This window comes from Anopheles coustani, chromosome 2 (assembly GCF_943734705.1).
Source record: "Anopheles coustani chromosome 2, idAnoCousDA_361_x.2, whole genome shotgun sequence".
NCBI classification, from domain to species: Eukaryota; Metazoa; Arthropoda; class Insecta; order Diptera; family Culicidae; genus Anopheles; species Anopheles coustani.
Window position 1 is genome coordinate 51,293,881 of NC_071289.1, and position 14,947 is coordinate 51,308,827.

A 14,947-nucleotide genomic window follows, 5' to 3' on the forward strand; every position below is an offset into this window, starting at 1 on the left:
ATCACTACTACATACATAAATCCCATGATCCTCACCAACACATGCATAGATCTTGGCTGCCCGTTCTCACTCACACACGCTTAAAGGCCCGTGGCTCAAACTCCTCAAAACTCCTCAAAACTCCTCAATTTTGTATGGGCAAAATCGAGGTGACACAAAATTAGGAGTTAGCATGCAAGTTTTTGCCTAGTGGGCTTGGGATACTAGATCACAGTGAAATTTTATTTCGGCCAAAATATATTGATATGGTCCCGGCCAGAAAAACCGGGTAAAGCATGATGAAAATCGAAATCATTATTTTAAAAATAATTCATAAGGTGTACTCGTTTGCAAAATTCATTTTACAATATTCGCACAGGAATTAAGCCGCGAATGTATAAAAAAATGTCTATTTATCAAATTAAATTATGTCCGCTTAGCATGACGCTTCTCTTACAGTGCAGTATTTAGATTTGACGAGCTGTCATATTACTAGCGTCATTCCGATCAAATTTTCAACGGAAAAATAAAGTAAGCTTCGTACTCATTAAAATAAAATTTATGTTAACTTTTACTTCTATTTTGCAGCAACTATCATTAACAATGAGCAGCGACAAGAAAACCAATGTGATGGAGGATTCACACCAGAGTGTTGGTGTTCAAACAGAGCCCGGAATGTTGGAAAGGTAACATTATAGATGGTGTTTTTGCAAGTTTTACTGAATCATTATTTAGTTTTTTGTTTTACTTTTTAGGATGGTTATGCCGTGTACCAACCATTGCTCTGCGTTGCAAAATATGGTTCAGCAAGGCGCAAGCAGCTCCTTTTTGTTACAAAAGACGGTGCAGTGCATTCACGATCTTTTAGTGGATAGCCGGTTTCTTCCAGCAGCACCGGAACAGACGGCTTCCAATAGAACAACCTTTGTTTTCGAACGTATTTCGACCGAAGAAATGTTGGAAACGTTCAACAAGAAACTGACCGAACAAAATTACTTCGATGAAGTAATTTCATGGCTGACTTCTACAATTTCTTCGGTCGAAATGCGTTCGGAACAACGCATGCACGAAGCATACTACCCCTTGCTCGACCCATATTTTGTAACGCAGTGCACATGGACCGGCTACACGGCAAAAGGAATAAAAGGGCAGAAGATCGCCTTTTGCCAATTTCAAAAAATTATCGAAATATACGTTACGATAGGAAACCAGCCAACGTATCATATTCCACCCTCGCGACAGGATGTCACCGCATTCTATGAGAACCCTCGCTACGGATGCAACCACTCAACGCAGACACTAGCGCGAACCCTCGCGACAGGACATGATCACTCGACGCAGAAACCTGACGAAGATCGCGAACGAGTTGAGACATGAATTGTGCAGAACAACGACTGTGAGAAAGACTTCGTCACCAATCGCAGAGCAACACGTCGAAACAGAAGACCACCCGGAGCAGCAACGGCAGCGCTATAAAAGGGCTTCATAACAAGTTAGACCTCAGTCTCTAGCTAGGAACAGACAGAACAGGTTCAATCCCAAATAAAAATTGTAATAGTCGTGAATCAGTAATTATACTTAAATAAAAATTATATTTTTTTATAATAATCTTGAGGCAACGATCATAACTTATTATACTATTGGTGGGGAGCCCACATGTGGGGCTGCTGTAAAAGCATTTTTAATGAAAAAGTTTAGGAACTCAAAAAGCCATCTTACGATGAGCAACAATGTAAAAAAAAGCACCTGTAAGGTAAAACATACTAGATATAATAAGAAGTAGAGATATTATATTATATAATAGAGATATTATAATAAAAAATGAATTTGCAAGTATGCAAAGCCAGGTTCTTCAAAATAACATCGAACAAGAACACAATACGGAAGCAGCTGCACCAGCGGATTACATCGATGATGACCAATCTTCTGTCAACAGCGGCGTTTACGAAAAAGATCCACTTGACAATTTGTCCATCCCCGATGGCCTACGACATTGGGCATTGGTAAATAATTCAACTCATGTTTCAATCAACATGATTTTGAAACTATTGAAGAAAGCCAACGTTCGTGTCCCTGCTAATTGCAAGACTTTGCTGAGGACAAAACGTAAAACATCTGCTGAAATCGTCGACATTTCTGGTGGCCAATTTTGGTATCACAGCATTAGAAAATGCTTGTTATCTTATTTTACGTAAGTGTGAAATGGTAGTATCTACCGCTAACCTTTTTGTCCTATGTTATTATAAAACATATTAACTTATAAAATGTTATTTAAATTTTAGCACCGCTCCTCCTTGCACGCAGCTAAGCCTGACCATGTCGGTAGATGCGTTGCCCCTGCATAACAATAGCAGTATGCAATTCTGGCCAATTTTGTTCAATATCCATGATTTGCCCGATGCACCAGCTATGACAGCGGCCATATATTGTGGATATAAAAAACCCGACAATATTTAGGAGTACCTTCGACCTATGGTCAATGAGCTTTTTTCGGCATTGCAACTCGTAGAAGCTGGATCGTTGTTCCTCGGGCTCTCACTTGATCTCGTGTTTTCGCTGTGTTTCGTTGCCGCCTACTGTGTTTGTTCCTGTGCAGCGTCTTTCGGACACTCTACAGTCCACGACCCGCTTGTTGACGGTTTATTTGGGTGGCTCCAGTCCGGCTTACAGCTGATTGTTTTGGCGATTAATTCCCGATACCGGCATTTGGGTCTGTTCTGAATCGCGCGTGTGTTTGTGTAAGATTCGCCTTCAGTGCTGTGCATGCCTAGCCTTAATATGGCTACCTGCGCTCTCCCGGTGGCTAGGGATAGCCTATACATCTGCAGTGGGATATGCAAGTGTGAGTTTCACTTCGCATGCCTAGGACTCTCCAGAGCGGTGACACAGGAGCTTAAACGCCCGGAGTCTCCTCTCCTGTGGATGTGCCAGGATTGTAGGAGCGGCTCAAACGGAGGCTGGGCTAGTACTCGTGATCTTATCACTAATACACTGGCCAATATTAAGCGAGAACTGGGAGAGACTCTCGAGCGCCATCTCGCCCGTCTGCCCCAGCCCCTCGGATCACCGCTAACGACAACATCTACGCGCCGCCAGCATCATACTTACTTGCCTGCCTCCACTGCACCTGTCACCACCGTCGGCACCCATACTCCAACGGGTGCGGGGAGTCTCTCGCAGCTTGTCAGGGTTAATGCGGGAGATTTGGCTACCACCAACACCGCCAAACGCCGTCTGCTTGCCCGCTCCCCCCCGGATTCCGACCTCACATCCCGCATCGTCCAGGGCACGGCGTTGATTGACGATTCATCGGTGCTGATAACGGTACCACCCAGGTTTTGGCTTTACCTCACCAGAATCGCCCCATCGGTTTCCGATGATGTGGTTGATCGATTGGTCAAGCGACAACTGGGCACCGATGACGTCATCATAAGGAGGCTTGTTAGCAAGGACAGAGACCTGAGCACTGCCACCTTTATTTCTTTCATGGTTGGTCTGTTGCCCCACCTTCGCGACAAGGCTCTCTCGCCGGCCACGTGGACGCAGGGCGTAGGATTCCGAGAGTTCTCGGATCATAGGGGCTCTTCTGAACCGGCAATTTTTCGAGTCGGGTCACCTCCTACTGCCGCACCGCCGATCGCTGCCACTACACAACCTGCCGTCACGTTACCAACCACCAATTTGGATGCACCACTGGATCCGGAACTGTCCCGGTCTCCGATCGTGTCGGAGCCTCACATGCAGCCTACACTAGTGACCGACGAGTAACTGAGCTCAGACAGCTCTCACCTCATCAAGCTCCTTCAACATCATCATCATCAGCTCCAGTGGCACGGAACTCCGTACACTCACCGACTCCCGCACTCACCTTTCCTGCAGTAACGCCGATAAATTGTTTTTACCAAAACGTAAGGGGCCTGCGGACGAAGACGAATGAATTCCGGCTGGCCCTTTCCGAATCCGTCGCGGATGTTATTATTTTAAGCGAAACGTGGTTAGATAACGACATTCCGTCAGCGATGCTGTTTGATGAATCGTTCTGTGTGTTCCGTTGCGACCGAAATCAATCGAACAGCAGGCACTCTCGAGGCGGAGGAGTCCTCATTTCATGTTCCCAGCGGCTCCAATCGTCTCCCGTGAATCTCCCAACTGGCGCACTGGAGCTAACCTGGGTGCGTATCCAGCTGGACCAAGCGTCGCTCTTCGTGGGCGCTGTTTACATCCCGCCTGACCGCTGCTCTCCTTCTGTCATTGATGAGCTCCACGACAATATCGGGCTAGTTCGCGAACGTGTCAAACCGTCCGATCACCTCTTCTTGTTTGGAGATCTAAACATCCCCCACATCGACTGGCAGCCAGCGGTTGCAACAAGTTTCTACGTGCCAGCCTCCTCCACCGCTACCTCCGCAGTGCTCACAGACGGGATGTGCCTCAACGACTTGGTGCAGATCTCGGGTGTCCAGAACGATCTTGGTCGCCAATTGGATCTCGTGCTCGCGAGCTCATCCTTAGCTACGCTTTGCTCTCCCGTCTCCCACGCTCCAGAACCGCTCGTTCCTGAAGACCGACATCATCCTGCTCTAGCTGTCTTTCTGTCCGTCCCGGTCCATGTTGCTGTTCCAGTTGCTCGGCCTAGCGTGGCCGGGCTCAATTTCCGTAAGCTGAATACCTCTAGATTTAATAGTTTAATTGTAGCACACGATTGGTCTTTTATCGATTCTTGTACCTCGATTGAGATCGCCGTGTCTAGTTTTAATATTGTAATTTCCTCGTTCCTTTCCGATTGCTGTCCTCCTCTACGCCCTCCCCCTGATCGTCCCTGGTCCAACAGGCAACTTCGTGCTTTGAAGGCGGATGTAAAGCGTACGCTCCGTATTTACAACCGTGTAAACAGCGAGCTCCATAAGAGGGCATTTAAGTATGCTTCGGCTGCTTACCGTGGGCTCAATCGGGCATGCTATGGGATGTACCTTCGGCGCCTGCAGACCCGCTTCTCATCCCATCCCCGCTCCTTCTGGCGTCATGTCAACTCCAGGCGGGGCTCTTCCTCCCTACTCCCCTCCTCCATGTCCGATGGTAATACGACTGGGTCGACCCACGCTGAGATGTATGGCAAAGAGCCCACTCATTTCGCGGGAAATTTCGTTGACCCAGCGCGGTCTTCTGTGTCGATTGCTAGGGCGATCTCTGGGGTCTCGGCTCTCTCGGCATTGCTCCACTCTGTGCCAGTTGGCAATGATACTATTCTGGCTGCACTTTCCTCCCCTAGTCCCGACGGTATCCCTTCTTGCGTTCTTAGGGACTGCAAGGATGCTTTCACCCCGATACTGGCTCGCCTCTTCAACCGCTCGCTCACCGAAGGGGTTGTGCCGTCGATGTGGAAGTCTGCCTGGATGGTCCCTACTCACAAGAAGGGCTGCCGTTCAACTCCCTCTAACTACCGTGGTATATCCCACCTGTGCTCCATCGCCAAAGTGCTAGAATCCGTTGTCCATGCCTCTCTCCTCTCTTGTTTCTATTCCTATATTTCTCCTCCTCATGCCTTGTCGCTCAACTTTGTCCAACCTGATGACCTTAGTTAAATGCGCCTTTGAGAACATCTCGGCCGGAAGGCAGCTCGATGTCATTTACACTGACATCAAAGCTGCCTTCGACTCGCTTCCGCACGATCTTCTGATGGCTAAGCTAGAGCGGCTTGGCATCCGTGATCCTCTCCTATCCTGGATCAAGTCATTCCTGACCGGTCGCATCTACCGTGTGAAGGTGGTCGATTGCTTATCCGATCCCTTCGTGGGTGTCTCTGGTGTCCCCCAGGGAAGTGTTCTTGGTCCCCTCCTGTTCTGTCTTTTCATCAACGATTGTACGAGCATCCTTCCTAGTGACGGCCACCTGCTCTACGCCGATGATGTCAAGATCTTACTGCCCATCTCCTCATTTGCCGACTCCTGTCCCCTCCAAAGTGTCGTTGACGATTTCTCGGTGTGGTGCATCATCAACGTACTCACGCTGTGCCCCGATAAATGTTGCGTGGTATCGTTCATCAGACCTCGTAGTCTTGTCCATGCGGACTATACGGTTTGTGGGGTCCCCCTATCCCGTGTGTCCGTGGTCAAGGATCTCGGGGTCTGGTTGGCCCTCACCTTCGACGCACATCTGAACGCGACCGTTGCCAAGGCGAACAAAATGCTTGGCCGTATAAAACGGATTGCGACTGAGATTCGCGACCCACTCTGCCTCAAGTCGCTTTATTGTTGCTGGGTCCGCTCTGCCCTCGATTACGCTTGTGTTGTCTGGTCTCCTCCAGGGGTTACCTCCATGAACAGGCTCGAGGGCATTCAGCGGAGGTTTACGCGGATTGCTGTCCGTCGGTTCCTTGGTAACAACTCCTCTCCTATTCCGTCCTATTCCACTCGGTGTCAGCTCCTGGGGTTGGAGGAGATTTGCGTGCGGTACAAGAACGCTCAGGCACTCTTTGTCGCGGGCGTTCTCCTCAATCACTTGGATGCCCCTTCCCTCCTGTCCTCAATCCCTTTTTATGCCCCATCTCGCCCGCTACGTGATAGGCCCCCGTTGGCTATCCCCCGTCGCCTCACCCGTTACGGCCAAAACGACCCGTTCCTCCGCGCACTGTCTGCCTTCAATGACGTTTACAGTCTGTTTGACTTCAACCTTTCTATTCCCCAATTCCGTTCTCGTCTCCTCTCCTCTCCTGCTTAGTCCTTCCGTTCGGTGACCCTGCGTCCTCTACCCTTTGCTAATTTTTTGTAATTAATTTTAAGTTTAGAAGTTATAAAGCCCTCGAGGCGAATAACAGTAAGAGCATAATAAAAATAAAAAAAATAAAAAAATGAGATGAATATCCTGTCTGCCCAGGGACTTACCATCCACGGGAGACACATTCTGATAAAACTGCGGGCAATCGTTGCAGACACGCCTGCCAGAGCGTTTATCAAAGGTATAATTTGATATAGTTAAATGAAGTTATCATTTGACTTCCATATTTTGACCCTTACTTTTGTTTGTTGTTTCGGGTGTAACAGGCCATGAAGGTTATGGAGGATGCCTGAAGTGTACAGTCCGGGGTGAATATAGCAAGGAAGGTCGCACTATTGTGTTTCCCGGCTTAAACGCTCCTAAGCGTACTGACGAGGGGTTTAGAAACGACCTTTACGCTGGACACCGAAAAATCAGGACCCCGCTTTTGGACCTCAATCATTTTGACATAATCGAAGATGTAGCTGTAGCAGACAGGCTGCATCTAATCGATCTAGGCATTATGAAACGAATGCTTGTCGGATGGCGTGATGGCACACTAGGTAAAAAGCGATGGACGGATGACCAATGCAAACAAATTTCTGTGACACTGGATTTAACAACATTGCCTCACGAAATCCATCGCAAGATTCGACCCATCAAGTTCGCCCACTTTTGGAAAGGGTCTGAATATGCCGCATTTTTACACTATGTGAGCATTGTAGTGCTGAAAGACCATCTTCCCCATGATGCTTACAACCATTTTTTACTTTTGTTTTGTGACGTGACGCTTCTCTCGTCTAATGTGTACAAGGACAAATGGGTCCAGGCGGGTCAAATGCTAGACAAATTTGTTCACGATTTCTCAATCATTTACGGAAAGCGTCATATGAGCAGCAATGTGCACAACCTGCAGCATGTGTGCACAGAAGTACAGAGAATTGGGCCATTAACAACAATTTCTACCTATCCCTTCGAGAACCAGCTGCAGCAACTGAAACGAATGCTTCGAGCTGGATGGAAAAATTTAGAACAAGCCATAAACCGACTATCAGAGTTGGTAAATTCCGTATGATGATGACGAGATCACCATACAAAACAAAGTATCCTGCCATACATGCACGTGGAACGACAGTGACAGTTCGAGTACGTCCTAGTTTCTTGCTGCAGAATAATCCGAGAAATTAGTGGTTTCTAACAAAGGATAATTCTATTATCCAATTTCAAAATGCAGCAATGAGATGAGGACCGAATGCTGGATATCTTCGGATAACAGGGCGGAAGCTGGAGACCCAAGAATCGGTTTTCAACATCGCTTCTTTCGACTCAATGGAAATGTACGTTTACTACCCCAGCTACGTTAAATGATGCGATCGTACGATAGCCATAGTAACGATTCGTTAATCGATGCGATGGGCAACATAACACCACAGCATAACGGCTATAACCCCAAAGGTTCTCAAACCATCCGCGTCACACAGGAACAATCCGAAGGGGCGCTAGTGTGCTCAGCGCAACACACTCATAAAAAAGAGGTTGGTTCATCTAGAACAAAAAGCGTTGATTGAAAAAGAAAACATTAAACGTATTTTTTTTGCACTCATTGTCGTCTGCTTACGAATTGTTGTTGGTTGTGATGGTGAAAAATTGATTTCCTCTCATCTCAGCAGGCAAAACTCAAGTTCAGTACCACATCCAAATTCAATCAGATGCTATATGAGGTAACCTCCGTATTAACTCTTCTTGGGTCTTGTTGTTGTTTGACGTCTTCGAACCAAAACAAACTTGTGCGCAGCGCTTAGAAGACTCCATTCGAAAGAATATTTTTGCTTTTACAGCAGAATCATCGTGAAAAGTGAATGTATAGTGTAAAAATGAAGACGGTAAAGGTATTTCTCTACACGGAAAATATAAATCGTTTGGCAAACTTGCACGAGAATTAAAGGTGAATGTAGTTGTTTACATTTCAGTCAAATTAAAACTGCATTGTGCATTACGGCTCCACTCTGCATCCTGAGGCAGCAGTAAGGAGGCAGTTGGTAAGTTAGATGCAGTTTGATGTTGGTATGGTGCGAAATCAATAAAACCCATAAAAGTCTTATTGCAGGTTTGATGAGCTTATCAAAGAAGGTAGCACCGTTACCCTGCTGTTCCAGTTATCGCTGTTTCGACCAGTGACGCGGACAGTGTTTGCGCCTTGGAAACAAGTAAGTGTGACGTAAACCGGAAGAAGAATCAAATTGTGAGGATCACCCCATCACCCGTATTAGCTGACCATCACCCGTATACCGAACGAAATCGTGTCGCTGCCCGGGAAAAACTTAATCTTCGGCGAAACTCAGGTATATATGGTAGAGGTCATATTGCTGTCCAATTTTATCTTTCTTTTCTCATGCCCAATGATTGATCTTCAGGTGGTGTGAGAGGCTCTGAAATTTCCGGCTCGAAAATTTCCTTACTGCACAAGTTGCCGCAGGCGTCCGGCTTCCGGTAGAACATGCGGCCGGTTGTATATAGACTACATGCGTTGTGTGTATTAAACAGCGCAAGCCTTCATTCCTTTTTGTGTAAGTTGCATTTTATGAATAGTGGAATTTTTATTTTTTCACTAATCAAGTATTTCTGCCGCTCTCAACATGTTTTATAAATGTAAATAAATAATCTTCACTGACAACCTGCTAAGGGGAAGCAACTAAAAGAAGGATGAAACCACCAGCTTGCAGTTGAACCAGTTGAATTAACAAACAATGTAAGTATGCATTTAAATATTTGAAACGTTTGCAATAATAGGGTATTTTATTTTACAGACTTCACAACCTAGAACCATCATGAGAGCAACGTAAATACGTTCAGGACGAATGCCGTTCATTTGATGACATAATTTGAAAAAACATGGATGTTGTAATGAAATGAACAAAAAAAATAAATAAAACCGAAAATTAAACAGTAAATTGGAATTTGCAATATTTAAACCGAAAAAACCGTTTAAATTTAGCGCCTACATGTAGGCAACCGCCAGGTCGAAACGTTACGAGAGCGTACAATAAGGCGTTTGTATCTCTTCTAATAGACGCTAAATGTACGCTCTTCTTTTGTATGTTAATGTACGCGATTTGTCGCACGACGCATAAATTAATGCTCCTGGGGTAAATGTACGCTCTTCTTTTGTATGTTAATGTACGCGATTTGTCGCACGACGCATAAATTAAAGCTGCTGGGGTAGGGCTACATCTACTACATATTTTAGCTTTTTTTTATGTATGGAGTTTTGTGTACACTAAAAACTCGACCAATACAGAACCGTCGCTAATGAAACTTTCCACACATAAAGTTTAAGCACTGCAGATGTTGTTGAAGATTCGTTTGATCACTTTTTTGTGATAAAATTATCTAAATTTTACAATTGAAACTCAGTTTTACTAACACAAACAAAACAAATACGTATGCAATCTACACTGCTTCACATAAAAACAAAATATAGCAAAAATGCACAAAATATGTATTTTTGTTGCACAAAACAAACATTATCTTCAGTTTTCGGTAGTTTTTACAAAGAACAATAATTAATCGTAGTAATTTAGGGGTTTTCATTAACAGTATTCTAATTTATGGCTCATACACGGTACCAATGAAAATAAACATCAGCCCAAGTATATATGCATCACTGACCACTACTGTAATGAAAGTGACAGTACCAGATGTCAAGGTGCATTCATCAAAAAAGGTTTATACAACACGGGGTATTGATGAAATATCAACAATTTTAACCGTCACCCGTTCAACCAAACCTACATACGTAGACGTTCAACCGGACTACCCGGGTAGTCCATACATTTTGTATGGGAGACTCCGTTTTCCTGTACTTAAGACTTAATAACTTTTTATCTAGACGTCGGATCGATTTGAAATTTTCAGTGAAGATACTTGAGGGTGTTTTCCACAATATTGTGTGTTTGTTATAATTTTAAAAATTCATTAATTATGTTAATTTGAGGTTCCAAAAAATTTCACCCTTCACATCTATGACCCAAACCTGTGCAGCTTGAACATTTTAGATAGGACTTTGCATTTTCTGTATTTCAGTATACGTATCTTTGATCATTGAACCTTAATTACTTGAAATTTTCTGAAATCTATTCAAGTTTTTTAAACATATTTTAGAAATGTTCAAGTAGGATTGTTTCATTCGAAAACACGAATTCGATAATTTAAACATTTATGCCTTACGTTTAGGTATTAAAATCTTAATCTAATATTAAATACAAGTATGCTACACATCATTTTGTTCAGAAAATGTGCGCCACAAACACGTTTATTAATCCGTTTCTAGTCGACTATGTGTGTGATTCAAAGAACAATAAAAGCTAAGTAAAAGTGAGCGTTATGGAAAAACTCAATCCTTAGAATAGATAAAACCGAACAGACTTATAGAAGAATTACTAGGAACAGCATTTCTGACGAAAAAAGAATTAAATAACGGACAAAACTCTGTTCCCAGTTGAAGCATGACGATAGCATGAAGCGACTGAGAGTTTATTAATTTTTACAATATTTTATGCAATTTTCCAAAACATTTCAAGTAGTTAAGTATCTAAGAGTAAATATATCAGTACTAAAATAGAGAAAAAGCAAACTTCTATGTAAAATATATGAACTACACAGATAAATGGTTGTAGATGTGAATGGTGAAATTTTTTGGAACCTCAAATTAACATACTTAATGAATTTTTAAAATTATAAAAATTATACAATATTTTGGGAAACACCCTCAAGTATCTTCACTGAAAATTTCAAATCGATCCGACGTTTAGATAAAATGTTATTAAGTCTTAGGTACAGGAAAACGGAATCTCCCATACAAAATGTATGGACTACCCGGGTAGTCCGGTTGAACGTTTGAGGGGTATCAACCGAAAAACGCAAATAAAAATTATTTTAATTCCTTGGAATTTTTTTTTTCTTTAGCAAAACGATCGAAAATGTTTTTTTCTAGGTATTCTAAAAATTTCATGCCGATACGTCAATCCAATCAAAAGTTAGAACAAAACAAAACTCCAAAAACTACCCGGGTAGGCGGTTGAACGGGTGACGGTTAAATATTACGTTATAGCAACTATCAAATTAAAATAAAACTTTCGAGTACAGGGTAAAAACTATAATTCTTTTCTTAAATCCTTCTTCGCCGAGCAACGCCGGGGCGACAAGCTAGTTAGCAATATGCATGAAACTAGGCTGGACATTTGTCCGAATCAAATAAGGTGTAAGTTGGTTGGGGTACAAAATAGCCTCTATATATTCATTCCTCTTATATTCTTTCCTCTTGTTCACACTCTAATAAAATAAAAAAAATGAATTTCAATACCGATTTTGTAGTTTATTGTCGTTTCATTACATGACATGAAGTTTGTTTACTATCGCTTATTTTAATTCTGTCTTTCGCATGACTTAGCTTCTTCATAAGAAACTGAGCAACGAATTTTCTATCTAATACTAAATTATTGTTACTACCTATATCGACAAAAACACTGACGATATTCTTAAAATTACCTAAACCTATTTTATGTACACCTGGCGTTTTCGAAATCCCTGTCCAATTCATCGTTGCAAAAACATTCCTTGTAAATATTAAATCTACAGCATCGTGCAGAAGATTCTCTGCATCTACTCGTGTCACTTGAGGTTGAAGCCAGTGCATCAACTTCTCTTTGTACTTGACTTCTTTCAAATTTTCTTCCAAATTGTCCATATCCTTACGACTGTTAATAGGACTAAACATATCCTCCTCTCTAACATATAAACCTGCCCTTGGCCGAGTAGCTGCTATCAACTCATCTATGCACGCATTCTGACGAGCCGTATTTCTAGCTATAACATCAATTTTTTTATTTAGAACGTCATGTAGCTGCCTGTTTTCAAATTCTAATCTTTCTATCCTATCTATAAATATTATTTCCATGCGTTCAACAATTTCTTTTAAATTTGCCTCACTGTTTTCCTCAGTCTCTAGTTTCCGTTTTTTATTTGATGAAAATATAGTTAAAATGAAGAAGAATTTGTTACACACTAAAACATTTTAAACAGAATATTCTATCAAATCATTCACTTACTACAAGGTACAGCTGCGGATGGGTTTGTAGCTGGTTCATTTTGCTGTGAGATACTTTCTAAAAAGAGACCAATTGTTGTTTTATAAATTATACATTTTTTTACATTTTTTATGTTACACTTACCATCAGATAACTGCGGGTCGGAAGCAAAGGGATTTAGGGAATAGTAGACGAAAGGATTTGAGGAAATACTACCGAAGGATTTGTTGGTGAAAAGGTGGCTATAGAGAAGGTAAAACAGGAACATTTTCATTATTTATGACTAAATACATTGCGCTCTATAACTACTTGGAAGATCGTTCTGAGAATCCGAAGAGTTTGTTCGTATAGGTTTTGGTAACATAAATAAACACCAATTTTACGTTAACCGCCGTTTAAACACGCCTGGAATTCCAGGTGGCGGGAACGGGAAAAAGTAGCCCAGATTCGACAGAATATCCAGCGGGAACGAGCTTATTCGCCCGATCTGTCAAAGTGAAGCTTTGTTTACGTTTTAGTTTGTTTACGTGATCTAAATTGGCGGCAGGTAAAAGTGGAATTGTGAGTCATTATCAAATATAAAGTTTATGAATGGTGTTGTTGAGTTCCTCCTCCAAAATTTTGCGTCGAAGACTACTCGCATTTTGGTTTCTCTCCAACAACATCGGCCGCATCCATATACGTTGCCCATACCGACGTTGTTGTAGCAAGCGAATGAAACTTTTCATGAAACGTTTCAATTAAGCAAATGCGTCCGTTCCCGCCGGGTCGTAGTTTCGCGTTTTTTAAACATAGCGGGAACGAAATCCGTTTTTTTCATATGGAGTTTCCCGTCGTCCAGCGGGATTCCCGCGGGACGGCGGGAATATTCGTGCGAATACCGCTGTGTCTAGCCGTCGCTTTACCTGTCATTTAAACGGCGACCCACACGTTCCTTGCTGCTCTTCTTGCGCAACAACAACACAGTGGGAAGAGGAGTCTGCACCGTCAACACAGTGTAAAGGGCCAGACTCAATTTCCCACTGTGTTGAAGGAGCAGACTCCTGGACAAATTCCAGTGGAACGGCTTGTAACTTTGGTGGAGCACGCCCACACACTCGCGCACTACTAGCTTGCCGTCTCCGGCGTTTGGGTTTTGCAGTAACACCGTCTGGCGAGAGCTATATCAATGGAGGTGGCGGATCCGGCATATTACTTTGTTCCAACAGCGGTCTTTTCTTCGATGAAAACGTCGATGGTGTAGTACGATGCATTTCAAAATTCTAAAATAAATAGTCAGGCACGCTGTATTTAAATAGGCCACTAGCACATCTTTACTCACCAAAGGTTTTGGTTCAACCGGTTAAGATCATAGACGCACCTCCAAACCAAGGAAAGAGTTCATCAATACCAGTCGCAGTAAGTATTTCTCACCAAATAAATATAAACATAAAAAGATTCTTAAATCTAAATTTTCTGCATACCTTTATTTCCCCATCATTTACTTACTCGAAGCACGAGGCCCATCGCAGCTGTCGCCAAAGAAGAACAGTTGGTCGTAATACCAAAGATTAGCTACTTCTTCGATGTTGCTTCTCCCTGCTCCACTACATTCACTCAGCAACATTCGCTGTCGTGCGGCTGAGAATCCCTTTCTCATGGTGCTGATTTTATTTTTTCACAGTTTCAACTGTGGCCTCGGGATTGTACTGCTGTACAATTGTATTGGTAATACAATTAGCAGTTCTTTATGGACCGCTTGTTTAATATAGGTAATTTTATAATTTGTATGTTTTTTGTCCAAAAGACACGGCTTAGCTTTGAATGCCTCAATAAAATCGCACATTAATTCGTAATTTTTCGGCATTTTGGAGGGAATGTTGAAAATTGCTGGTTTTTCTAAAATTTAAAGCGAAAAGATACCTTCGTATTATGAAAACACTATATTTTACTTCGAATGTATCTTATGTATCGGAATTTACTATGGGAACTCCCGTGAGGTCTCTTCGATTGAACTTTTTGGCACTTTCCGTAGCACTAGACTTACGGATAAAAATTTTGTCGAATTTGAGTTCCCGTTCGAGAACTGTAATGCAATGTTTTTTGAATTGTTCGACAGTTTACTTTGATCGACAAAAAAGTTCTCGAAC

At 42.8% G+C, this 14,947-nt stretch overlaps 1 pseudogene; it reads left to right on the forward strand.

The window, feature by feature from the left end:
• Window positions 1–1,940: 1,940 nt before the first annotated feature.
• LOC131264585 (uncharacterized) lies at window positions 1,941–7,807 on the forward strand (annotated as a pseudogene).
• Window positions 7,808–14,947: the final 7,140 nt, after the last annotated feature.